The 27,275-nt window shown below is 46.8% G+C and overlaps 1 long non-coding RNA gene across 1 annotated transcript in view; it reads right to left on the bottom strand.

The window, feature by feature from the left end:
- Positions 1-3,805: 3,805 nt before the first annotated feature.
- Positions 3,806-27,275, bottom strand: part of LOC142301307 (uncharacterized) — an 87,986-nt gene continuing 64,516 nt past the window's right edge. The window contains exon 3 of the long non-coding RNA XR_012752752.1: positions 3,806-4,359. This is a non-coding gene — a long non-coding RNA (uncharacterized LOC142301307). The remainder of the gene's footprint in view (positions 4,360-27,275) is intronic.

Here is a 27,275-nt window from a genome sequence, read left to right on the forward strand (position 1 = left end):
GGAATGGAGCAGGGTCGTGCCGGAGTTTGAATACTATTGCAGGGTGGATAGACCTCCAAACGTGTTGGTTTTGCACGTGGGGGGGAAATGACTTGGAAGCGCGGGCATCACGTGATTTGATCAGGGACATCAAGATGGATCTATTGCGTTTATGGACCAGGTATCCGGGTTTGATAGTGGTATGGTCGGATATTGTGGCCAGATTGGTGTGGAGGGGGGCACGGTCAGTTGAGAAGCTTAATCGCGCCCGGGCTCAAGTGAACAGGGTGGTTGCGCGTTTCGTGCGGAGAAACGGCGGTATTGTAGTGCGACAAGCGGATCTGGAGTCGCCGAAGTGGCAGTTTCGGAGGGGTGATGGGGTTCACCTTAATGAGATTGGTTCTGATCTATGGGCCTTTGGTTTGCATGATGGTGGAGCAAGCCTTGGGTGTTTGGCGGGTCCAGGCCACGTAAGGTGTCACGTGTCCTGTCCTGTGGTGGGGGTAGGTCTGGTCCAGAGGCGGTTGTAAGGGATTGGTGGCTGGACTGAGAGGCACTGTCTTGGTATGGTGTCTCCGGGTTCCGGTAAATTGCAGGCACGGGGTTCTGCAAAGTTTGGGGGGTATTAATCCATGGGGTGATTAATACCTCATCTCTGGGTCGGAGTGTTGCGGCCAGGGATATTGGTGGAGGAAGTGGTTTCTGGACCGGGCCTACATGGGGTTACATGTACAGTTATTATTTATGTGTTACCTATTATTTGTTTGGGGTCGCCCGTTGGACGGCGCCCCCTTGTGTTAGAATGTTAATAATAGGTAATAAAGGCTGCTGTGGCCAATTTGTTTAACCAAGTCGCATGCAGTTGGTGTGTTATTTATTAGGTTAAGTTGGGTATACTAACCATCACGACCGGAGAATCCTTCCTCAGTGGTCAAGTCTGGAAATCCTTCAAGGAACTGAAATTAATCAGGAACCTGCGAGTCAATCCTGATGAGGTAGAGTTTTGTGAGTGGCTGCTAACTGTTGGATCAGGAGTTGAAGATGGCAATCCGGTGGATTTTGTGAAGCTGAACAAAGATATGCTGACTCATGACGTTGTGACTAGCATATTTGGGAATGACCTGAACTCTCTCACTCCTGCTGATCTTGCTTACAGAGCAGTACTATGCACTAAAAACTGTGACACACTGACAGTCAATGAACATGTGTTGCACATGCTTGAATGTCCGACTAAATCATACGTCAGTGTCGACAAGATTTCATCCTGTGAGACAGAAGAAGAAAGAGCTCAGTACTCCATCAAATTTGTACATTCCCTAACTCCTATGGGCCTCCCTCCTCATATGCTGAACCTTAAGGCTATGTGCGCACGTTGCGTAGTGTCCATGTTGAGAAATCTGCAGCGCTTTAGCAGTGCATGTGCACTTCAAATCGCTGTAGAAACACTGCATAATGGATGCAGTGTGTCTGCAAAATAGATGCCGATTTCATGCGCTCTGGATGCTGCCTCTCCCATAGACAGAGTTACTTTTTTGAGTGCAGCGATTTGGATAAAAATGTCAGCATGCAAATCGCTGCACTCTCAAATGCAACGTGTGGATGGATCATGTATGTCATAATAATCATAGATTGTGCTGGGAACGTAGGACGCATGCGTTTACGTTGCAGTGCAATATGCAGCATAAATTCATAAAATTACAGAACATGCGCACACAGCCTGTCTATGTGCGCACATTGCGTTCTATTCCGCAGCGTGTAAGTCACTGCATGTGCGTCTCAGAACGCAGCCGAAAAAGCTGCATTCTTAGACGCATTCGACAGATGCGTTCTGGATGCTTGCTCTGCCATAGACAGAGTGGGAAAAGCATCCAGAACGCACATTTTTGACAGTGCGGTCCCACTCGGCTCTGCAGAATCCCCCTGGACTTGCAGCAGAGCCGAGTGGTACCGCACTGTCAAAAGGAGCATGGCTGGCTGCGAGACAGAGCCGCGCGATCAGAATGAACTCGGATGAACTTCACCCGACTTCACTGTGATCGCGCGGCTCTGTGCGTGTGCCGCGGCTTGATTTGCGGTCACACATGAAGGACTCACCTGTAATCGCAAATCCCCTGAGTGACTTCAGTGAGCCGCGTGATCAGCTGTGCTTTCACTCAGGTTACTCGCAGCCACAGCTGCAGTCCTCCACCAGAGAGCGGTGGCCACGAGTAACCTCAGTGACAGCACAGCTGATCGCGCGACTCACTTCAGATGTTGTATGGAACTTGCAGGAGCGGCGGTGTTCTACTGCCACTCCTGTCAGCTTGCGATGTAGCAGAGCTGAAAGCGTCGTGGGACCTTGCGTGGATTACGTCAGACCTGGAAGTGTTTTTGAGGGGTTAATACAGTGGTGAAAGAGGGTGTTTTTTTGACTTTCATTACCAATACAGGATTTTTTGGATGTGTGTGTTTATTTTCTTTAACTTACAGGTTAATCATGGAAGGTATCTCAGGGAGACGCCTGCCATGATTAACCTAGAACTTAGTGGCAGCTATGGGCTACTGCCATTAACTCCTTATTACCCCATTTGCCACCGCATCAGGGCAATTTGGGATGAGCAGGGTAGAGTCCCGGGACTGTCGCATCTAATGGATGCGGCAATTCCGGGCGGCTGCTGGCTGATATTGTTAGGCTGGGGGGCCGCCACAGTGTGAACGCCGTGCAGCGCCGCGTCGGTGATCGTGGATCGGTGAGTATGAGAGAGGGGGTGGGAGGGAGAGACCGACATGGACAGAGAGGGAGATAGTGACATAAAGAGAGAGACACCGACCGACAGACCGACCGACAGAGAGAGAGAGAGACCGAAAGACCTGCCTTTGTTATGTCAAAAAAACATGCGGATCGCAACAAAAATGCAGTGCAAACGCACTGCTTAACATTTTGGCAGCGTTTTTCTACAACTCACTGATTTCAATGGGTGTAGAACGCTGCCAAAACGGACAAAATAAGTGACATGCTGCTTTTCTAAACACAGAAATGTTGTCAAATTTTTGACAATCAAAACGCTGCGTTTCAAAAAGCATCGTGCACACAGATTTTGCATGATTCTTATAGACTTTGCTGGGGAAGCACAACACATGCATTTTGTCAATGATACAGTGCAGTTGTAAACGAAGCCAAAACGCAGAAAAAAACGCAACGTGCGCACATGGCCTAAGAAAGACTGCTGTGTCATGCTACTCCGCAATCTAAATCCAAAGAAAGGACTGTGCAATGGTACTCGATTGATCGTAGGAACTCTTGGCACAAATCTCATCGACTGCAGTATTTTTTCTTTCCCACTTCGTCTAGCTTATTCCATGACAATTACAAAATCGCAAGGACAAACATTCGATAAGATTGGCGTTCTCCTACCTGATCCTTTATTCACATATGGTCAATTATACACTGCATTCTCTACAGTAACAAGTCGTAAACGTCTGTCAGTTCAAATTGTACCTGGTAGAAGTCAAGGAAAAATCTTTTAAATGTATAGTCATTTTCGTCATTTTCATTGTGTTTAAAGAGAAATTTTAACTTAATTTATGTTTCGGTATGAAATTTGTTTAGATGCTGGAATGAATAAAAAACACACATCCTATTGAATCCAGTTTGTTTTCGATTTTACACTGTGAAAAAAATGTATCATTAGTATTATTCAGATTTTTGTTATTGACTTCATATTAATTTAATATACCACCTGCGCAGGCGCTACTGAATGTTGTCATTATTAACTTTAGTTTAATCACCAGCAGCGTTAATTAGATAGTAATTGCAATTGCACATGTTCTGTTGTGCAACCTGTTTATTTACTTTGTGTGCTTTGGAAAAATGCAAGTCAAGTACAGAAAAGAAGACAAATTGGACATAATTTCACAAATATGTGAAAAACCAGAAGAATATGTTTTGACAAAATTGTTGGCACATTTCCATGTGATGCTCATACATGCCACAGGTGAGTTTGAAACAGGTCTGGGCAATACGAAAACCACACCTGAAAATAAATAAAAAGGTAGAAGTTGATTCAATCTTTGCATTGTATGTCTGTGTGTGCCACACTAAGCATGGAGAACAGAAAGAGAAGAAGAGAACTGTTTAAGGACTTGAGAACCAAATTCTTGAAAAATATCAACTATCTAAAGGGTACAAGTCCATCGCCAGATCTTGATGTTCCTGTGTCATTGGTGCACAATATAATGAAGATGTTTATAATTAAGATTAGCACTGTAGCTAATCTCCCTGGACTTCGATGTCAGAGAACAATTGCTGAAAGGTTACAACCAGGAAAGTCCAGATGGTGGATAAGCAGCCCGTCAAGTTCCAAAGAAATTCAAGGTGTAATGTTGTCTCAGGTCCAGCGCCTGCATAAAAAATAAAAAAGTTATAGCTCTCAGAATAAAGCAATGTAAAAACATTTTTTTTTCTTAAAATAGTTTTTATGTTGTAAAAGCGGCAAAACATAAAAAAAAAATGTAAAGTGATATTGCTGTACGGGCCTGAAGAATAAAGATGTCATCACATCACTTGTCTGAAACTGTTACGGGGGGCTGTCTGATAATAACTTAAAGGAGTATCAGACAGTCAGGGTCCACCGTGCAAAGACTCTGCTGCAGACTATCGCAGAGTGCAATACCTCTGTTAACTCACAGAAGGATATAATAAGTAAAGGTCCAGTCACACTAAGCAACTTACCAGCGATCCCAACAACGATAGGCATCGCTGGTAAGTTGCTAGGAGGTTGCTGGTGAGATGTCACACTGCAACGCTCCAGCGATCCCATCAGCAACCTGACCTGGCAGGGATCGCTGGAGCGTCGCTACACGAGTTGCTGGTGAGCTCACCAGCAACCAGTGACCAGCCCCCAGCGCCGCGTGGAAGATGCTGCGCTTGGTAACTAAGGTAAATATCGGGAAACCAACCCGATATTTACCTTGGTTACCAGCTCACGCAGCTACACGTGCAGAGAGCAGGGAGCAGCGCACACTGAGCGCTGGCTCCTTGCTCTCCTAGTACAGCACACATGGGGTTAATTACCCGATGTGTGCTGCAGCTAAATGTGCACAGAGCAGGGAGCAGCGCACAATGCTTAGCGCTGGCTCCCTGCTCTCCTAGTACAGCACACATGGGGTTAATTACCCGATGTGTGCTGCAGCTAAATGTGCACAGAGCAGGGAGCAGCGCACACTGAGCGCTGGCTCCTTGCTCTCCTAGTTACAGCACACATCGGGTTAATTAACCCGATGTGTCCTGCAGCTACATGTGCACAGAGCAGGAGCCGGCACTGACAGTGAGAGTGGGGGAGGCTGGTAACAAAGGTAAATATCGGGTAACCAAGGACAGGGCTTCTTGGTTACCCGATGTTTACATTGGTTACCAGCCTCTGCAGAAGCCAGCTCCTGCTGCCTGCACATTTAGTTGTTGCTGTCTCGCTGTCACACACAGCGATCTGCGCTTCACAGCGGGACAGCAACAACTAAAAAATGGCCCAGGACATTCAGCAACAACCAACGACCTCGCAGCAGGGGACAGGTTGTTGCTGGATGTCACACACAGCAACATCGCTAGCAACGTCACAAAAGTTGTTTGTTAGCAGCGATGTTGCTAGCGATGTTGCTTAGTGTGACGGGGCCTTAAGTAAAGCAATTCCTCCCTTACTTGGAGGGTGTGTGGAATGATCTCTGTTAATAATCACAGAGACAAAGGCAATGTGTGCGAAATGGCACCTACCTAGGTCCGCTCTTCTAGTGGTGCAAAAGAGACGAACAGCAGCGTAAGCCGCACAAAGCTCCTACCTGCGTTCGCTCCACTAGTGTGCGAGGACACGAACCACTAGATATGGCACCTGCCTAGGTCCGCTCTTCTAGTGGTGCAAAAGAGACGAACAGCAGCGTAAGCCGCACAAAGCTCCTACCTCTGTTCGCTCCCCTAGTGTGCGAGGATACGAACAACTGCCAGACGCAGTATAAGGAACGTTACCCTAGCGGCAACGTCCACCTACGAGTCGAACCACAAGGCCCAGCCAGACCATGTGCCTCAGGCACCTGCCTATGTCCGCTCCCCTAAGAGGTAAGGATACGGACAGCAGCCGAAGCTGTAAGGTATAAGAACGCTACCCTGCCGGTAGCGCTCACCTAGCATAGACAGAGGAATGCCTAGAGGAACGCGCACAGAGCGTCTACTCTTATGCATGAACCAAGAGGACTGAGCGCCATGCGGTGTGTGTCAGGGTCTTATATAGACTCTGTGCCTCATCCAAGATGGAGGACACCAGAGCCAATCCGCTGCCAGAACGACAGGAGTGACGTCATGCTGGCCTATCACCGAGCAAGGCATCACAAGCACATGACCAGCGACCAATTGGCATAGAAGGTGTCAGAGACATGTGACCTCGTGTCAGCGATGATGTCACCCGCACATGTGCAATGGCTCCAAGATAGGACTTAGTCTCCGGCGCTCGCACATGTGCAGTAGCAAGAAATCTGGACTTAGTCTCCAGCGCTCGCACATGTGCAGTAGCAAGAAATCTGGACATAGTCTCCAGTGCTCGCAGCAACCGTAACAGTACCTCCCCCTCAAGGGCCCCCCTCCCGGCGATGCATGTAATCGGCAACTAAGTCGGGAGCATGGACAGCCTCCTCAGGCTCATAAGAGGGATGTTCCGGGCCGTAACCCTCCCAATCTATCAAGAAGAACCTGCGCCCTCTAACCATCTTAGAACAAACTATGGCTCGTACCTCATAGCTAGAGCGAGAGGAATCAGAGGCAGGAGAGTGCACTTCACGAGCGTGAGGTAAAATAGCCGGCTTTAGCAGTGAGACATGGAATTTGTCATGAATCCTAAGATGGACGGGTAACTTCAATTGGTAGACTACAGGATTTACCTGTCGAAGAACCTCATAAGGACCCAGGAAGCGAGGAGCAAATTTGACAGAGCTCACTCTAAGTCTCACGTGTTTTACAGAGAGCCACACAAAGTCCCCTGGAGAAAAGACAGGAGCCGGGCGACGAAACCGATCGGACACCGTCTTCATACGGTCCTTAGCTGCTTGGATCGACTCTTGAGTCCGATCCCAAACCTCTCTGGCATTAGTTGCCCAGTCGGCCACAAGAGGAGGAGGTGCAGCAGCGGGAAACGGTACCGGTACCCTAGGGTGTTGACCATTATTGAGTACGAATGGTGTCTGCCCAGTGGCCTCAGCCAGCGAATTGTTAAGGGAAAATTCTGCCCAGGGTAGGAGGGAGGACCAGTTATCGTGGTTCTCAGCAACAAAGTGTCGAAGGTATATAATCATAGATTGATTGGTACGTTCAGCCAAACCATTGGTCTCCGGATGGTATGCCGAAGAGAGATTCAACTCAATTTGCAGAAGGCTACAAAGATCTCGCCAGAAACGGGATGTAAATTGCGGGCCTCTATCACAAATGATACGATCTGGCATCCCGTGAAGCCTAAAGACATGCTTGAGGAATAGTTTGGCTAGTACCCTGGAAGATGGGATTCTCGATAACGGTACGAGATGAACCATCCGGGAGAAATGGTCCGCAATGACCCACACAAATCTATGTCCCTGTGAACATGGAAGATCACCCACAAAGTCCATGCCTACCACCTCCCATGGTCTATCTGGCACTGGTAAAGGATGCAAGAGCCCAGCCGGTCTCTGCCGTAATGGACGGTTGCGAGCACACGAGTAGCAGGAACCGACATATCTCTTGACGTGGCTGGCTAAGTGTGGCCACCAATACCACCTCTCCAGTAACTCTCGTGTCCGCCTAATACCAAAATGCCCACCCACCTTTGAGGTGTGGGCCCACGACAGTATATCATTCTGTCGATCAGGCCGAACAAAGGTCTTGCCCGGTGGGATTTGGTCTAACGTCACAGGGGAGAGCGTATGAAAAACCCTGGAGGAAAGGATAAGACGAGGTTCGTCAATCTCTTCCTGGGTAGAAAGCATAGAGCGAGACAGGGCGTCTGCCTTGTTATTCTTACTCCCAGACAGATAGTTGATGGAGAAGTGAAAGCGGGAGAAAAACAAGGACCAGCGGGCTTGGCGAGGATTCAGACGCTGAGCGGTTTGTAAGTACGTCAGATTCTTATGGTCTGTATAGACCTGGAAAGGATGTTTCGCTCCTTCCAGCAAGTGACGCCACTCCTCCAAGGCTAATCTCAAGGCGACCAGTTCCCTATCCCCAATGGTATAGTTTCTCTCTGCCGGTGAAAAGGTTTTCGCAAAGAAGAAACACGGTCTTTTTCTACCTGCACCGTTCTTTTGATACAAGACCGCACCAGCACCCACTGAAGAGGCATCAACCTCTAAGAGGAAGGGCTTACTCTCATCGGGTCTTTGAAGAACGGGTGCAGTTGAAAAGTGTCTTTTTACTGCCTCAAAAGCCTGAGATGTCTCAGTAGACCAGGCTTTGGGATTAGCACCTTTCTTAGTCAAGGCCACCAAAGGGGCCACCAAAGTAGAAAAATGGGGTATGAACTGCCTGTAATAATTTATGAATCCTAAGAAGCGTTGCACCGCCTTCAAGGAATGAGGTTCGGACCATTGCAGGACAGCAGAGAGCTTCGCAGGATCCATAGCCAGGCACTCTTGTGAGATAATGTAACCCAAAAAAGGCAATGAGGACTGCTCAAATACACATTTCTCGAGTTTAGCAAACAATTAGTGTTCCCTTAAACGGGAAAGGACACGAACGACATCCTGACGATGAGTCTCCAGATCAGGAGAAAAAATCAGGATGTCGTCCAGATACACCACTACTAAGGATAACAGTAAATCCCTGAACACATAGTTTACGAAGTCCTGAAATACTGCGGGTGCATTACATAACCCAAAAGGCATGACGAGGTATTCATAGTGACTGTCTCGGGTGTTAAAAGCGGTCTTCCATTCGTCACCCTTTCGAATTCGTACCAAGTTATACGCACCCCGCAGATCCAACTTCGTAAAAACTTGAGCTCCTCTCAGTCTGTCAAAGAGCTCAGAAATTAAAGGTAATGGGTATTTGTTCTTTATTGTGATTGCGTTGAGACCCCTGTAATCTATGCAGGGACGCAAATCATCCTCTTTCTTCCGAACAAAGAAAAACCCAGCTCCCGCGGGAGAGACAGACTTACGAATGAACCCCTTCTCTAAACTCTCTCTTATATAGGTCGACATGGCCTCCGACTCAGGTATCGACAGGGGGTAAACCCTGCCTTTAGGTGGAACCGAACCTGGGATAAGGTCTATGGCACAGTCATACGGCCTATGGGGTGGAAGAACCTCAGCACCCTGTTTGGAGAACACGTCAGCGAAATCCAGATAGGGTGTAGGTATGGGAGAGAGATCAGTAGATGCAACCGCAATGACCTTAGGTGGTAAGGGAAGACATCGGGACTGACATTTCGAACCCCAACTAATAATGCTGTCAGACTCCCAGTCAATGTGAGGAGCATGAGTCCGAAGCCATGGGAGACCCAGAAGGACGTCGTCTATACCCTCAGGCAAAACAAGAAAAGAAATCTCCTCTATGTGACCCTGAGACAGGGAAAGGCGCAAGGGAACTGTCCTCAATGTAATGGAGTCAGACAACATAGTTCCATTAACAACACGGACAGGAATAGGCGCCTCTAACATGATAGAGGGAATATTGTGTCCCTTTACAAATCCTGAGGACACAAAAGTCCCGTCAGCTCCGGAATCCACAAAAGCCATAATAGGCCATGTATTCTCAGATAACGAGAGCTGACCTGGGATACAACACTTAGAGGGTGCAGAAGACGTCTCTAGTAACCCCCCTCTAATGGTTACTAGGCCAGGGAGTTTCCCTGACGACTAGGACACTTGTTGGCATAGTGCCCAGCCTGACGACATACGTAACATATAGGAGGACCAGACTTGCGTAGTCTGGAAGACGTATGACCTAACTCCATAGGAGTGGGAGATGTTTCAGATGCTGAGGAAGATGGTAGTGGACCCTCAACAACTGGAATAGCCCGATGCTTAGGGCGTGAGGAAGAGACCTCGAGTCTACGTTCCTTATGGCGTACATCGATCCTCGTTGCTACTGTGATCAAGTCCTCCAGAGAAGCAGGGACCTCACGAGTAGCAAGAGCATCCTTGACATAGCCTGCCAACCCTCTCCAGAAGATAGGAATCAACACCTTCTCTGGCCAATCTAGTTCTGCCACCAGAGTTCTAAAAGCAATGGCATAAGAACTAGTGGATAACGAACCCTGAGATAGATCTAACAGTCTCAGGGCCGCATCATGGGTAACCTGCGGACCCATGAATACCGCCTTAAGAGCATCAAGAAAGTCTTGATGTCTCAGAGTAACCACATCAGAGCGCTCCCATAGGGGAGTCGCCCATTCTAAGGCTTTGTCCTGAAGTAAGGAGATGATAAAGCCTACTCTGGACCTCTCCGTAGAGAAGCGAGAAGAGTTGACCTCTAGGTGTATCTGACACTGACTAATGAAACCACGACATGATCTGGCATCGCCAGAATATCTGTTTGGCAGAGCAAGTCGAGGATCATGTGCAGATGTCACCATGGTCTGAGGTTTATCCTCTATACTCTTGAGCCGTGACTCAAGTACTTGTATGTAACGGTGTAACTGCTGATATTCTGCCATAACTGCCAGACCCTTGGCTCAGTCCTAATGTTACGGGGGGCTGTCTGATAATAACTTAAAGGAGTATCAGACAGTCAGGGTCCACCGTGCAAAGACTCTGCTGCAGACTATGGCAGAGTGCAATACCTCTGTTAACTCACAGAAGGATATAATAAGTAAGTAAAGCAATTCCTCCCTTACTTGGAGGGTGTGTGGAATGATCTCTGTTAATAATCACAGAGACAAAGGCAATGTGTGCGAAATGGCACCTACCTAGGTCCGCTCTTCTAGTGGTGCAAAAGAGACGAACAGCAGCGTAAGCCGCACAAAGCTCCTACCTGCGTTCGCTCCACTAGTGTGCGAGGACACGAACCACTAGATATGGCACCTGCCTAGGTCCGCTCTTCTAGTGGTGCAAAAGAGACGAACAGCAGCGTAAGCCGCACAAAGCTCCTACCTCTGTTCGCTCCCCTAGTGTGCGAGGATACGAACAACTGCCAGACGCAGTATAAGGAACGTTACCCTAGCGGCAACGTCCACCTACGAGTCGAACCACAAGGCCCAGCCAGACCATGTGCCTCAGGCACCTGCCTATGTCCGCTCCCCTAAGAGGTAAGGATACGGACAGCAGCCGAAGCTGTAAGGTATAAGAACGCTACCCTGCCGGTAGCGCTCACCTAGCATAGACAGAGGAATGCCTAGTGGAACGCGCACAGAGCGTCTACTCTTATGCATGAACCAAGAGGACTGAGCGCCATGCGGTGTGTGTCAGGGTCTTATATAGACTCTGTGCCTCATCCAAGATGGAGGACACCAGAGCCAATCCGCTGCCAGAACGACAGGAGTGACGTCATGCTGGCCTATCACCGAGCAAGGCATCACAAGCACATGACCAGCGACCAATCGGCATAGGTGTCAGAGACATGTGACCTCGTGTCAGCGATGATGTCACCCGCACATGTGCAATGGCTCCAAGATAGGACTTAGTCTCCGGCGCTCGCACATGTGCAGTAGCAAGAAATCTGGACTTAGTCTCCAGCGCTCGCACATGTGCAGTAGCAAGAAATCTGGACATAGTCTCCAGTGCTCGCAGCAACCGTAACAGAAACAGTGAATGACGTAAAAAAAGAAATAGATAAAAAGGCATTACTGTTTCTTCATGATTTTGCCTCACATAAAGCGGAATAGAAAGCAATCAGAATATGTGGCCCAAAATGGTACCAATAAAAATTCCAACTCATCCCACAAATTCCAAACAAGTCCTAACATGACTCTGAAGGTAGAAAATAAGAAAAACTATAGCCTTCAATATCTGGTGATTAAAAAAAATCTTAATTCCCAATTGAATACTTACTGTAATGAGTCAGAAGGAGTAACTTTAAACTCCTGTTCAGGTTGTGGTCCAGTGGTGTCCATCATTTCAGACGTGCACAAAAGTACAGTCATAAACACTTTTATTCAACTCTGAAAAGACGGACACTGCTAAACAGAGGACAAAAAGAGTCCAGAGTAACTCTGTTGCCTCATTAGTGAATGGATCTTTTGGGGGTTTCATCTGAATCACGTATTTTGGAAAGGTAGATGGAAACCCTGATTTAAGTGCTCAACATAGAGCATAGAGCAAAGGATAAATGTGAAATGATGAAAAATGTTCTGTATCCCAAATTGCAACCAAATAGCATTTAACTCCACTCACAATAACACAAGTCCTCATTCACGTCCATAATCTGTTAACGGAAATAAAGGGGGCTTCCAATTTATTGGTAGCACAAAAGGCTCTGGAAAATGCTATGGCTCCCGCCCCCTCAAAAAATAAATCCAGCAAAATCTGCTCCCCAAAATCAAATATCCCCTCCCTATTGGGTCCTGCAACATGGCTAAACCACAGTTAGCATCCACATGTTTGGCAATAATGTAGTGCGGAAAGCCAGCTTAATTTGCTGGGTGTAGATTTCCAGAAGTATGAGCGGGGCTACAATGTAATGGGCAAAAACAAGGGCTTATTTACAATTTTCAATTCTGCAACATTCATGCATTTGACACTATCTGTGTTTTCTAGAGACTAAATCGTCAGTACACCGATAGATGAATTCCCAGAGGGGTGTAATTTGCAAAATGTGGTCACTTGAGGGAGTTTCTTTTATTCTGGCTCTTAAGGGCTCTGCCAATGCAATCCAGAAACTATTCAAGAAAAATCTGTGCCCCATAAATTAAATGGTGCTCCTTTTCTCCGAAACCCTTTTGATGCAGCCAAACAGTATTTGTACAATCACATGTGAGGTATCACCATGTTAAGTAAAAATTGTGTAACACATTATGAGACCTTTTTTACCTATTCCCCTTGTGGAAACTAGAAATCTGGGGTTGAAACAACATTTTAGTAGTAAAAATGAAATTACTTTTCTTTACCGCTCAATAGTGAAACATTTTATGACACACCTGTGGTGTCAATATGCTCACTGCACTTCTAGATGACTTCACTGAAGGGTGTAGTTTGTGAAATTGGGTCACTTGTGGGTTTTTTGTTTCTGTTCTGGCACCTCAGGGGCTTTGCCAATGTTTCAAGGCACCTGCAAACTATTCATACTAAATCTAAAGTAAAATATGGCACTCCTTCCTTTCTTCACTTTGCACTGTGCTTAAAAAGTAGTTTTCAACCCCATTTGGGGTATAGGTTGTACTCAGGAGAAATTGCACAAGAAATTGTGTGGTCCATTATTTCCTGTGACCCTTATGAAAATAAAAAATTTGGGTTAAAGAAGCATTTTTGTGGTTAAAAATGTATTTTTTCATTTTCATGCCTCATCGTTTTGAAATTATGTAGAGCACATGGTAGTACAAGGGGCTTTCCAAACATCTAGGTAAATTTCTTGTGGGTTCTAGTTTCTAAAATGGGGTCACTTGTGGATGAGCTCTACTGTTTAGGCACATCAGGGGCTTTGACATGGCATCCACAAACCATTCAAACAAAATCTGAACTCAAATATGGCCCTCTTTCCTTTCTTCACTTTACACTGTGCCTCAAAAGTAGTTTTTGATCACATGTGGGGTATTGGCATACTCGAGAGAAATTGTACAACAAATTGTTCTGTGCATGGTTTCCTATTACCCTTGTGAAATTGAAGATTTGAGGTTAGAGCAACATATTTGTGGTAAAAATGTATTTTTATCATTTTCATGGCTCAACATTGCAAACTTCTATGAAGCACTTGGAGGTTCAAGGTTTTCTCTAAATATCCAGATAAATTCTTTGAGGTGTCTAGCTTTCAAAATTGCGTCAGTTGTGGGGGGAGTTCTACTGTTTAGGCACATCAGGGGTTCTCCAAAAGCTTCATGGTGTTCACTAATGATTACAGCTAATTTTGCATCCAAAAGGTTTAATGGCGCTCCTTCCTTTTCGAGCTCTGCTTTGCGCCCAAGCAGTAGATTTCCACCACATCTGGGGTATCAGTGTACTCAGGAGAAATTGCACAACAAGTTGTATGTTGAATTTTCTCTTATTACCCTTATAAAATCTTGGGGCTAAAGCAACATTTTTGTGGGAAAAAGTTACATTTTAATTTTTTCCTTCCACATTGCTTTAACTCCTGTGAAGCATATAAAGGGTTAATAAACTTCTTGGATGTCGTTTTGAGCAGTTTGAGGTGTGACGTTTTTTGAATGATATCACTTTGGGTATTTTTTGTCACTTAGACTTCTCAAAGTAACTTCAAATGTGATGTGCTCACTAAAAAAATGATTTTGTAAATTTTGTTGGAAAAATTAGAAATTATTGATAAACTTTGAACCCTTCTAACTTCCTAACAAAAAAATAATGTTACAAAAATTGTGCTGATGGAAAGTAGACATTTGGGAAATCAAGCTACATGACATGGTTCCAGTAATCCATGTCCTTAGTCTGCTTGTCTACACTGTTTGCGGGCTTTCTTGTGCATCATCTATAGAAGGGGCTTCCTTCTGGGATGACAGCCATGCAGACCAATTTGATACAGTGTACAATGTATGGGGATGGGAAGACCAGAATGGCACAGGAACCCCTAAACTGACCCTAAAACTGGGGACCCTGTGCTGTCCCTTATCCCGACGGTAGACCTGAAGGTGGTCAGGGTTGAGCCTCCAATGTGGCCCTGTCTCCAATCCTGGGCCTGATAACACTGTCCCCACCACCCAAGGGACCGACTGGGATCATAAAAACCCACCAACACAAAACAGCAGACAGGGGGTAAACAAAAACTCACACACATCAAAACCTGCACCAGGGAAAACAAAGTTGCACAGAACGGGTAAAAGTAACAAGAAAAAGGGGTAATAGGAATGGCTAATTACAATCACAGCTGATAGCCACAGACACGAAAAGCAGCATATTGCAACAGACATACTCTCTGCTCCTGGGTTAAGTTCCAACTGAGTTGAATATCCAACAACCTCTCCAGGAAGCAAAGGGATTATATAAAGGACGAAAATGAGCAACTGTTGGCAGCTGAGTAGTCTGCTGCAGCACCAGGGAAGAAGTTAACCCAAAAGTGCCCGAAGGAAAACAACACTGTTTAAATGTGCATGGTCTAGGTGGTAATAGAGAACACTGATCCTCCTGAGCCTGTATACACGTGACAGTACCCTCCCCTTAAGGAGAGACCTCAGGCTCTTTCAACACCATACAATGACAACATCAAAAAGGACAAAGTGAACCACCACCTGTTTGGGGGGAAAACCGAGGCTTACGTTTAGGCTAGGGGAAGAATAAATAGCTCTGTGCTTCTCCGTTACAGCCACAGGATCAAAGGAAGACCAGCGGAGAAATCCACTCCAGGACCTCTTCCACAAAAAAAGGTCCACTGTGAGTGGTTTTACAGTTCGAGCAGTGCATCCTGAAAGACACAGAAAAACCAGCTCATGAACCGAGCATTCAGGCACAGCCTGTGGGATAAGTATGAGTATCCCTGCTATGTGCAACAAATGGTGTGGTCAGCACAGAGGGAAATACAGTGGCTACAGTAAAGTCCTGGTCACCCTGCTCAAAGCGACCAAAACAGTGCGGCTCCTTTGGAGGGGAGATGTGCCTAGGACAGGCAGGGCATGTGCCAATAAAATGACCCTCATGTTCACAATGAAAACAGGTTCTTTTCCCACAGCGTACCGAAACTGACTGGCCACGACAGGAGAGCATCTCCACCTGCATGGGCTCATCCTCCTCAACCTGTGGCACCTCCACCTCCGGCATGGCTAAGGGAACCCTGGTCTCAGTGGATCTCTCCCTGAGGCATCTGTCCTCTGTTATAGCGAGGGACATGGTGGTCTCCAGCAATGTGGGTAGGGAGTACTGTAGCAAGGAGTCCCTCAGCTGACAACCCCTAGATCAGGGGTCAGGAACCTTTTTGGCTAAGAGAGCCGTAAACGCCACATATTTTGAAATATAATTCCGCGAGAGCCGTACAATATGTTTAAAGGGCCATTGACAGATCAATCGCTCCAATGTTCACTTAGTACAGCAAGGAATGCTCCTCCCTGCTGTATAAAGCCACAACTGGACTGAAACAATGGTAATTAGCAGTAAAAAAATCAAATAAATAACTTACATTGTGAACTTGCGATGCATGACATCAGTCCAGCAGTCTGGCTTCTTCTTTTTCCTGCGCATGACTGGAAGCTGGCATTCTTCCCACCTGATGTTGAGAGAATGCCAGCTTTGAGGCATTCGCAGAAGAAAGAAGCTGGAATATTGGACATGTCACACAACGCATTGTCAGTTATGTCAATTATCTATTTTATTATTTTACAGCGAATTATTGTTTAGGTCCAGCGGTGGCTTAGTGCAGCAGAGAGGAACACTCCTTTGTGTACTAAGTGACCGCTGGAGCAATTGTATCTGTCAGTGGCCCAGACACCCTGCTTCCCATACAGCCTGCACCCCCCATATCACACACACACACTGCTCCCCATACAGCCTGCACCCCCCATATCCCACACACACACACTGCTTCCCATACAGCCTGCACCCCCCAGATCACACACACACACTGCTCCCCATACAGCCTGCAACCCCCATATCCGACACACACACACTGCTTCCCATACAGCCTGCACCCCCCAGATCTCACACACTACACCCCCATATGTCACATACCCTGCTTCCCATACAGCCTGCACCCCCCCATATCACACACACACACTGCTCCCCATACAGCCTGCACCCCCCATATCACACACACACACACTGCTCCCCATACAGCCTGCACCCCCCATATCCCACACACTACACCACCATATGTCGCATACCCTGCTCCCCATACAGCCTGCACCCCCATATCACACACACTACACCCCCATATCTCACACACCCAGCTTCCCATACAGCCTACACCCCCATATCTCTCACACCCTGCTTCCCATACAGCCTGCACCCCCCATATCACACACACACACACACTGCTCCCCATACGGCCTGCACCCCCCATATCCCACACACACACACACTGCTCCCCATACGGCCTGCACCCCCCATATCCCACACACACACACACACTGCTTCCCATACAGCCTGCACCCCCCAGATCTCACACACTACACCCCCATATGTCACATACCCTGCTTCCCATACAGCCTGCACCCCCCATATCACACACAATACACCCCCATATCTCACACACCCTGCTCACATATCTCACCCTGCCTGTACCCCAACTTACCCCTCTCAAACACTCTGCACCCCTTCACATGCTTCTGTCACAGTCTGCAGCCCTCATATGCCCCTCACCTTGCAGCCCCCCTCACCCTCATGTCCCCTCTTTTCTTATTACCAGTCATGTGTCCAAATCTCCTTCAGGATTCAGTTCTCTTGCTTTCTGCCCGGCATCCTGTGTCTCCTCCCACACAGTCACATGGGCGTGACATCATCGCAGGTCCTGCAGGATGGAGATTCCGTCTGCTGTGCAGGTCAGGACTAGCACTCCTGCAGCTCAGACATGGCTGGTGGCCTCTCCAGGTCAGGGGCCCCTCTACTGACACTGGGCTCCCCTGACTCACAGTTCGGCCACTACACAGCAGCACTACACATAGACGCAGAGCGGCTGCCGGGCCCCTATGTGTACTAGTGCCGCTGTGTAGTGGCGGGCCTGTGAGTCAGGGGAGCCCAGTGTCAGTAGAGGGGCGGCTCACTTCTCGTTCCCCCACTGATCCGGTCTCCTCGGCGCATCGTCCATTGCTGTCGCTCGCTGACCTCTCAGCAGGCGCGCAGTGATGACGTCACCGCGGTCCTCTGCAGAGCTGTCAGAAGAACGCCGACAGTCACAGCGGGGAGAATGATAAGAGAGGGAGCGCGCCGCTCACTCTCTCATCATTGCTCTCAATTGTGCTGGCGCCGGCCCTGATCCTTCCCATAGACAGGTAGGAGCCCTGTCTGCGAGCCAGATACGGCCATCAAAAAAGCCATATCTGGCTCGCGAGCCATAGGTTCCCGACCCCTGCCCTAAATGAACTGACTCCGGAGAGCCGGATTGTTCCATAGGGTGTCCGTGGCCCACCGCCAGAACTCTGAGCAGTACTAATCCATTGCATGCTCCCCCTGCTGGATCTTGCGGAGTTGGGATTCTGCCAGGGAGATGCCACCCATCAGGCTCACCATAGACCAGGGCTAAAGCTGTGAAAAAATCATCTACCGACCGCATAGCCTACAAATCGGCTGACAGAGAGAAGGCCCAGGATTGAGGATTGCCCCACAATAGTGAAATGATGACACCCACGCACTGGTTCTCAGTCCCTGAAGAATGGAGATGGAACCTAAAGTATGGGCAACAGGCTCCCTCAAATACCTAGAATCTATCCTGCTTCCCCGGAAACATGTCAGGGAGGGCCACCTTAGGTTCAGGTCGAGATTGTGCCTCCACCAAAAGACCCACCACCTGTTGCAGCTGCTGTGCAATTTCCGATTTCAGACCCCTCACCACATCTGCAATCTTCTAGGAAAGTTGGGCCCACCCAACAGCCTGAGTCATACTGACTCTTGCAAAAAAAAAGGGAAAAAGGTTGGGTAGGTAAGGGCTGAATATTATGTGACGGCTTACTGCAATCACACAAGATAGCAACAGACATCCTCTCTGCTCCTGGGCTAGGCTTCTGTACCGCCCCGGGGCTCGGTCGGCTGCCGAGCCGCTCGGATCCGTGCTCGTCGGTGGGTGGCTCGAGCTCCTCATGGACCCGGGGGTCTTGTCGCTCTGCAAGGGGGTTGGCGCTACAAGTAGGGACTTTGGTGGGGAGGTCCATGGCCGGAGCCACGGTTGTTTGTAGGGGATTTGAGTTTGTGACGCCACCCACGGGTTGTGGTGAATGGATGGACACCACCGCTGCCGTTGACTAGGCTCCCGGGGACAGTGTTGCGCAGCTTGGTGTTGACCCCCTCCGTGGCTAGGGGGGATGATGGTCCCGGGGGCTTGAGGGAGGTGCTGAGGTGGGGGAATGGATTGTACTGGCGTGTCGGTGCGGTGTGGCACGGTGCGCGGCCCGAAGGCACTGTTGTACTCACTATTACAAACACGCTGGAGTCTCTGGTAAACCAAACAAGATGGTGAACGGTGCCCGCAGCCGGCTGCGCTTTTCCCCTTTTCATGTTGGTGGTTTCCGCCTTTCTCCTGCACCTCACTTGTGTAGAAAATGGTGACTCCTTTGCCTGAACAACGGTAGTCCGCTCCCCAGCCTGGTGTGTGCCAGGAGAGCCCTTTTTGCTCGCAGACACTGGTGACTCGCCCACCCCAGGGCTTTGGGACACCCGGTGTCGGGCCGGACTAGTCCAAGGGGTCGTCAGTGGTGGCGGGGCCCGACTCCGTGACTCTGGCGGGGTCAACTAATATGGCAGTGGTGGGGATGGTAATCAATAATAGAGTTTGTAGGTTATTCGTGACGCCACCTGTGGAATGCGGCTATGGAGCCGCTGCTGCTGGATGGGACCTCCGGGGCTGATGGATTAGCAGCTGGGATGGTTCCGCTCCCCACTGGTGGAGCGGTACCCCGGGGCAACCGTTGGTGCTTATTAAAGTTTATGGTGGTGTTGTAGATGGTGCAGTGCAGGCAAAATAATGGAGGCAACACCAGGGGGTGCAGTTTCAAGGTTTTGCTCACTGGTTCATGGATGTCGCGAACTGGTCGCCCACTGGTATGCTGGAATCCCCTGTCAGGGACCTCCGCCGATCACGGGTAGATTTGGGAGTAAAAGCCGGTGCATCCTTCTGTTGTGTCTCTTCCCTCGGCTGTCTTCAAAGCCTTGACTTTTCTGGATAAACCTGTCTTGGCCTCCACTATAGGTTCTGGACAAGAATGCTTGCCTGGATGCAACTTTGCCCTCTTCCCAGGGGTTCTACAGTGGGATGTGGCCCTGGGCGCTTGCAACCACCCTGGGCCTCGGTGTTCACTTTTGGAAAATGACTTCTCTTTTTCCAGTTTCTAGGGACCGTCCCCTGTATGCAGCCTGATCCCTCCACCCGATGACTTAGTGGAACAGGCCACAAGCTTGAAAGCCTTTCAGTGGCCCTGGAATCCTTTCTGTAGTTCCCTGCTGTGGTGTCACCTGGGCCTAGCTGGGCCCCAGGGTCTCCACCAGGAAGCTTCACTTTCTCTTGCTGTTCTGAGGTTTCAACCTCTCTCTCTCTGTTTCACTCCTCACTCCTCTCCTCTCTCAGACTATCTAACTACACTTGACCTTCCTGTCACTGCTCTACTCTCTGTTGGCTCCACCCACCTACCCAGTTGCTAGGCCCCACCCTATGAGAGAAGGGATTGGTCTTATGGCCCCCCAGCATGTTTGGTAGCTGCCACTATCCCCAGTCCCAAGATATGCCTAACAATGGGTGTAGTGTGAATTTGCCTGTGAACCGGCGTTTACTCCTTTCCTTACCCAGAATGTGACATCACACCTCTGGCTGAGGTGCAATGTCTCTGTGGCGACGGAAGCCTCAGGGGCGCCACACTGGCCCGTCGGGTCTCTATGCCTGTGCAGTGGCTTTACCCTAATGGTTGGGCTGTTGTCTTCAGTCGGTTCTTAGGTGGGAAAGTGCCTAAAGTCCAATCATCAATCAGTTGATTTGACTCAGCCCAGTTGTTTCTGGGCCTCGTACTGGGTCTGAGTACCCCTCCTGGTGCTCCGGTTTCCAATCGGTTCCCCGATTCGGTACCGGCGGGCCACCGCCCGTCCCCGGTCCCTACGGTTTCACCGGCTGTAATCCCAGCTCCTGCAGGTGGCCACCACTGTCTGCCTCATTGCCAGAGGTAAGGAATAACGTTTGGAACACCATTCTAAGTCTGAACTGGGTGCAAAAACCTAAAAAAACATCACTATGGGGAGATAAGGTATGCACACCAGTGACTATGTAAGGGGAATACATGAAATAGCAGAAACTGCTGTGTGAATACTGACTTGAAAAATTCAATAGCCATATGTAAGAGTGAAAATATGAAAAATGGAATCTGCATTACTGCCATGAACATATGAATCAAGAGAAATTTAGCTACTGAATTGATCAATGCAATAGAGCCCCAACACTACGCCAAAGTATTTCTCTACGTTGGGGTCCCTAGCTTGTGTGTGTCCTCTCATGCAGTTAAAAAACTTACCGTGTATGGGAAGCTGAGACCCAGGCTATTTATGCGTATGATATGGATTGGCAATAGGTGTGGTTGGGGAGGGTTCACAAACGAAAAACTACTAACAAATAAGGAATAACGTTTGGAACACCATTCTAAGTCTGAACTGGGTGCAAAAACCTAAAAAAACATCACTATGGGGAGATAAGGTATGCACACCAGTGACTATGTAAGGGGAATACATGAAATAGCAGAAACTGCTGTGTGAATACTGACTTAAAAAATTCAATAGCCATATGTAAGAGTGAAAATGTGAAAAATGGAATCTGCATTACTGCCATGAACATATGAATCAAGAGAAATTTAGCTACTGAATTGATCAATGCAATAGAGCCCCAACACTACGTAGAGAAATACTTTGGCGTAGTGTTGGGGCTCTATTGCATTGATCAATTCAGTAGCTAAATTTCTCTTTATTCATATGTTCATGGCAGTAATGCAGATTCCATTTTTCACATTTTCACTCTTACATATGGCTATTGAATTTTTCAAGTCAGTATTCACACAGCAGTTTCTGCTATTTCATGTATTCCCCTTACATAGTCACTGGTGTGCATACCTTATCTCCCCATAATCATTGCCAGAGGTGACTGGGCTCCAACCCAGACACCTGTTGTAGACTATGGCAGACCTGGACGCAGGTCAGCCCTTGAACTTCACGCCACTCAACTTCAGAGTCAAGACTAATCTAGCTGTTTTTCCCGCCTCAGGGCTTGTGAACTCCTCGGTGGGTGGAGCCAACCGCCTGGCTCCGCCCCCCCTGGTGTGAACATCAAACCCGAAGGGAGGTGACAAGGGTTTTGTAGTTTGGCTGCTGTCACCTTATTAAGGGGGGAGGTGTTTGTGCAAGGGCCTACCTGTGACAACCTGGCTAGTCCAGGGTGTCACACTTCAACTGAGTTGAATATTCAGCAACCTCTCCAGGAAGCAGAAGGAATATATATAGGTCAGAAATGAGCAACTGCTGGGAGCTGAGAGATCTGCTGCAGCACTAGAGAAATTAACTCAAAAGTGCCCAAAGGAAAACAACACCGTTTAAATGTGCATGGTTTAGGTGGTAATAGAGAACACTGATCCTGAGCCTGTATACACGTGACAGGATGGTTTAAGCAGTGACAGACTGACCCTCCACCCCTTTTACCTCTGAAGCAATACTGGCAACACTCAAACATCTATTTTGAAAAGACAATCTCTGAATATGATGTTGAGCATGTGCACTGAACTTCTTTGGTTGACCATAGTAAGGCATATTTTTAGTGTAACCTGTCTTGTTGAACTACTGTATAGTCTTGGCCATCATCCTGCACCTCAGTTTAAAGGTATTGGCAATGTTCTTATAGCCTTGGTCGTCTTTATGTAGAGCAACAATTCTTTTTTCACATCCTCAGAGAATTATTTTCCAGGAGTTGCAATATTGAACATCAATTGGCCAGTATGAGAGTGTGAGCAAGAACACAAAATGTAACACACTTGCTCCCCATTCACACCTGAGCTCTTGTAACACTAATAAGTTGCATGATACAGAGGAGGGAAATGGCTAAGGCTGCTTTCACACTACGTCTTTTTAACATGCATCCTGAACGTTTTTTTGCTGCAAAAGCGGATCCTGCTTTTACAGCAAAAAATGCATGCAAACGCATGTCTTATTTTGCAGGATCCTGTCACTGGATGTTTAGGGGCGGGCATTGGAGTCATGTGATCGGGAGTGAGGGGAACTAAACGTGCCAGACTGGGAGCCGGCATCTGACAGCTGCGAGGCTCGTAACCAAGGTAAACATCGGGTATACTTGCTTGGATACCCGATATTTACTTTGGTTACAAGCGTCTGCAGCTGCTAGGAGCCGGGCTCCCTGCACACGTTACCAACGTAAACATCGGGTAACTAAGATAAGTGGTTACCCGATATTTACCTTGGTTACGAGTGTCCGCAGCTCTCAGGTGGGGGAGAGGGAGGGGGAGAGACAGAGAGAGAGGGAGGAGAGAGAGGGGGAGAGAGACAGAGGGAGGAGAGAGATAGACTGATCACGGAGGCTGGCTTCTGGGCATGCTCAGTAGAGCAAGCAGGATCCTGCCTATCAGCACACCAGCGTTCACATGCGTTTGCGTGCTGTTTAGTCAGGAACCAGCAATTTGCAGAAGTTGGACGCAGCTCAAAAACGCTACAAGTAGCGTTTTTGAAAGATGTTAAAAAACTGCAAGTCGCTGGATCCTCACTATAACGCACGCAAACGCAGGTGAACGCATGTTAACGCGAGTCCATTGCAAATGCATTAAAATGAAAACGCATTTGCACTGGATCCGTTTCTGCGTTAAAAAAACGTTCAGGGCACATGTTAAAAAGACGTAGTGTGAAAGCAGCCTAACTGGGCACAATTTGGCCATTTTCACTTATGGGGGTACTTACATTTATTGCCAGCGGTTTACGCATTAATGCCTGTGTGAAACAAAAAAAACATGAGCCGGACCATGAGTTGTTGTACATGAATATTATAAGGGCATGTTCCTAGTTCCTACTGGCCATTAGATAAAACCCAAGCTGAAAATAATATGGACATATACTCTGCTGTCAATAAGTAAAAGCAATAGTGCATATAAAAAATATAGGGTACTTAGTAAACACTATTTTTGATCAGGAAAGCATTAAGCTTTCCCACTGTGACAAGGTGTACCCAAATCGGGACAGTACCTAACACTCTCTACTATTTAAACCTCACTATGTGTCAGAACAGATCTCAAGCTGAATAAATGCAGAGAGTGACTGGGTGCCAACAATGGACACACAGCGATGGGAAGCAATGGATGAAATACCCAGCTCAGAGAAAAGGGGTCTACACCCTATTTGTACTGAGTACAGGAGACTAAGGAAAAACAAAAAAATGATCTGGAGCATGAGCTGTTATACTTCCATATTATTTCCATCTTGAATTAATGGGTGTGTGTTGAGTTATTTGAATAGTACACCAAATTTGCACTGTTAGGGCTCAGTTACACTTGCGATTAACACGGACGAGTGCAATGTGATAAATCACTGGATTGCACTCGCCCCGGTGTTAATAATTCAGGCAGTGTTCATCTGCTATTTTTTCTCATGCCATATCAGCATGTGAAAAGAATCACAGCATGCTGCATTTAGCACATTTACCTATATAAGTCTATGAATGCATCTGAAACATCACACAGCACTCGAATATACGGCAAGAAAGACCAGGACAAAGAGGGAGAAAGTGCTCCTTCCCTCTTCTTCTTCTCCGCAGCTGGTATCTGATTGCAAGGTTGGATCACAGTTGCATGACCCTCAGCTCACAGTCACAGCAGGGCATGAGCCTAGGGTCATTAGCATATCACTGCCAATGTTCTACCACTTGAAGAGAGGTGCAAGTGGAACCAAAGCCTTATATAACCTGCACACTGACTACATTTTGTCAAATTGTCAAATCTTCAAAGTTGTCCCATGAAAATATATAATACAATAATTACATATATAAGAAAGCTGTACTTCCTTTTGTGATGTACTCTCTCTCTCTCTATATATATATATATATATATATATATATATATATATATATATATGAAGGAAATTTATTGCTTATTTTAAACTTTTTTTAAAAATAAATAACTGAAAAGTGGGGCGTGCAATATTATTCGGTCCCTTTAATTTCAGTGCAGTGAACTCACTCTTGAAGTTCATTGAGGGTCTCTGAATGATCCAATGTTGTCCTAAATGACTGATGACAATAAATATAAGCCACTTGTGTGTAATCAAGTCTCCCTATAAATGCACCTGCTCTGTGATAGTCTCAGTGTTCTGTTTAAAGCACAGAGAGCATCATGAAGACCAAGGAACATAAGTCCGTTATACTGTTGTGGATTTGGTTACAAAAAGATTTCCACAACTTTAAACATCCCAAGGAGCACTGTGCAAGCGATCATATTGAAATGGAAGGAGTATCATACTACTACAAATCTACCAAGACCCGGCCGCCCCACAAAAATTTAATCTCAAACAAGAAGACTGATCAGAGATACAGCCAAGGGGCCCATGATCACTCTGGATGAATTGCAGAGATCTACAGCTGAGGTGGGAGAGTCTGTCCATAGGACAACAATCAGTCATACAATGCACAAATCTGGCCTATATGGAAGAGTGACAAGAAGAAAGCTATTTCTCAAAGATATCCATAAAAAGTGTTGTTTAAAGTTTGCCACAAGCCACCTCGGAGACACACCAAACATGTGGAAGAAGGTGCTCTGGTCAGATGAAACCAAAATTAAACTATTTGGGCACAATGCCAAACGATATGTTTTGTGTAAAAGCAACACAGCTCATCACCCTGAACACACCATCCCCACTGTTAAACATGGTGGTGGCAGCATCATGGTTGGGGCCTGTTTTTCTTCAGCAGGGACAGAGAAGATGGTTAAAATTGATGGGAAGATGGATGGAGCCAAATACAGGACCATTCTTGAAGAAAACCTGTTAGAGTCTGCAAAAGACCTGAGACTGGGAAGCAGATTTGTCTTCCAACAAGATAATGATCCCAAACATAACGCAAAATCTACAATGGAATGGTTCACAAACAAACATATCCAGGTGTTAGAATGGCCAAGTCAAAGTCCAGACCTGAATCCAATCGAGAAGCTGTGGAATGAACTGAAAACTGCTATTCACAAACGCTCTCCATCCAACCTCACTCAGCTTGAGCTGTTTGCAAAGGAAAAATGGGCAAGAATTTCAGTCTCTCGATGTGCAAAACTGATAGACACATACCCCAAGCGACTTGCAGCTGTAATCGCAGCAAAAGGTGGCGCTACAAAGTATTAACCTAAAGGGGCTGAATAATATTGCACGCTCCAGTTTTCAGTTTATTATTTTTTGTAAAAGTTTAAAATAAGCAATACATTTCGCTCAACTTCACAATTGTGTCCCACATGTTGATTCTTCACCATAAAATAATATTTTTTTATCTTTATGCTTGAAGCCTGAAATGTGGGAAAAGGTTGAAAAATGAAAGGGGTCCGAATACTTTCGCAAGACACTGCATATATATATATATATATATAAAGCTGAGTGGAGGATACCGGGCACTGCTGATCCCTGTATGGCTAGTAGAACTGTGCTTTCATGCTGGTGGAGACCTGGGTGCGTGTCCCAAAGCGAAGACGATATAATATCCACAATATAGAGATGAATAGGTCGCACTCCAAAGGTCAAAATAAAGGAAATCTGTTTATTCCGTCCGACGTGGCACACCCTCATCCTCCCTCACTACCTGTACCCTTGATGTGATCGTGGAATAAACAGATTTCCTTTATTTTGACCTTTGGAGTGCGACCTATTCATCTCTATATTGTGGATATATATATATATATATATATATATATATATATATATATATATATACATATATATATATATATATATATATATATAAAATGTACAGTTGAAACCATAAAACCAAATATTTACATACACATATCTAAAAAAAACACATATGCAGGTTTTTCTCACTATCTAATATATAAAGCTGAATGTGTGTATGTATGTGTGTGTGTATGTGTGTATGTCCGGGATTGGCATCTGCACCATCGCAGCTACAGCCACAAAATTTTGCACACTCACACGTCTGGACCCTAAGAGCGTCATAGGCTATGTTGTGAGGCGAAATTTTAACCCCGTGTGTTCCAATTTACCAATCAATTTTGCCCCTATCTACATAATGGGGAAAAAGTGAAACGAAAAGTGTATCTGCACCGTCGCATTTACAATCACGAAATTTTGCACAGATACCTCATGTGACCCAGGGAACGTCGTAGACTATGTTTTGACAGGAAAATGTAAACCCGCACTTTACAGTTACTCTCCAAAAAACATGGCTCCATTAAAGTAAATGGAGCCTGGAACTACAGGTTATTAGTAGGAGCTGTGATTGGTTGCTATAGGAACAAAAGACATCATAGTATAAGAAGCTTATATGTGAGGTAATAAGATGTCGATGGGGAGACGGATATAGAGAGACAGACAGAGAGACAGACAGAGAGACA

The sequence above is a fragment of the Anomaloglossus baeobatrachus genome, chromosome 4 (assembly GCF_048569485.1).
Source record: "Anomaloglossus baeobatrachus isolate aAnoBae1 chromosome 4, aAnoBae1.hap1, whole genome shotgun sequence".
Taxonomy (NCBI): Eukaryota; Metazoa; Chordata; class Amphibia; order Anura; family Aromobatidae; genus Anomaloglossus; species Anomaloglossus baeobatrachus.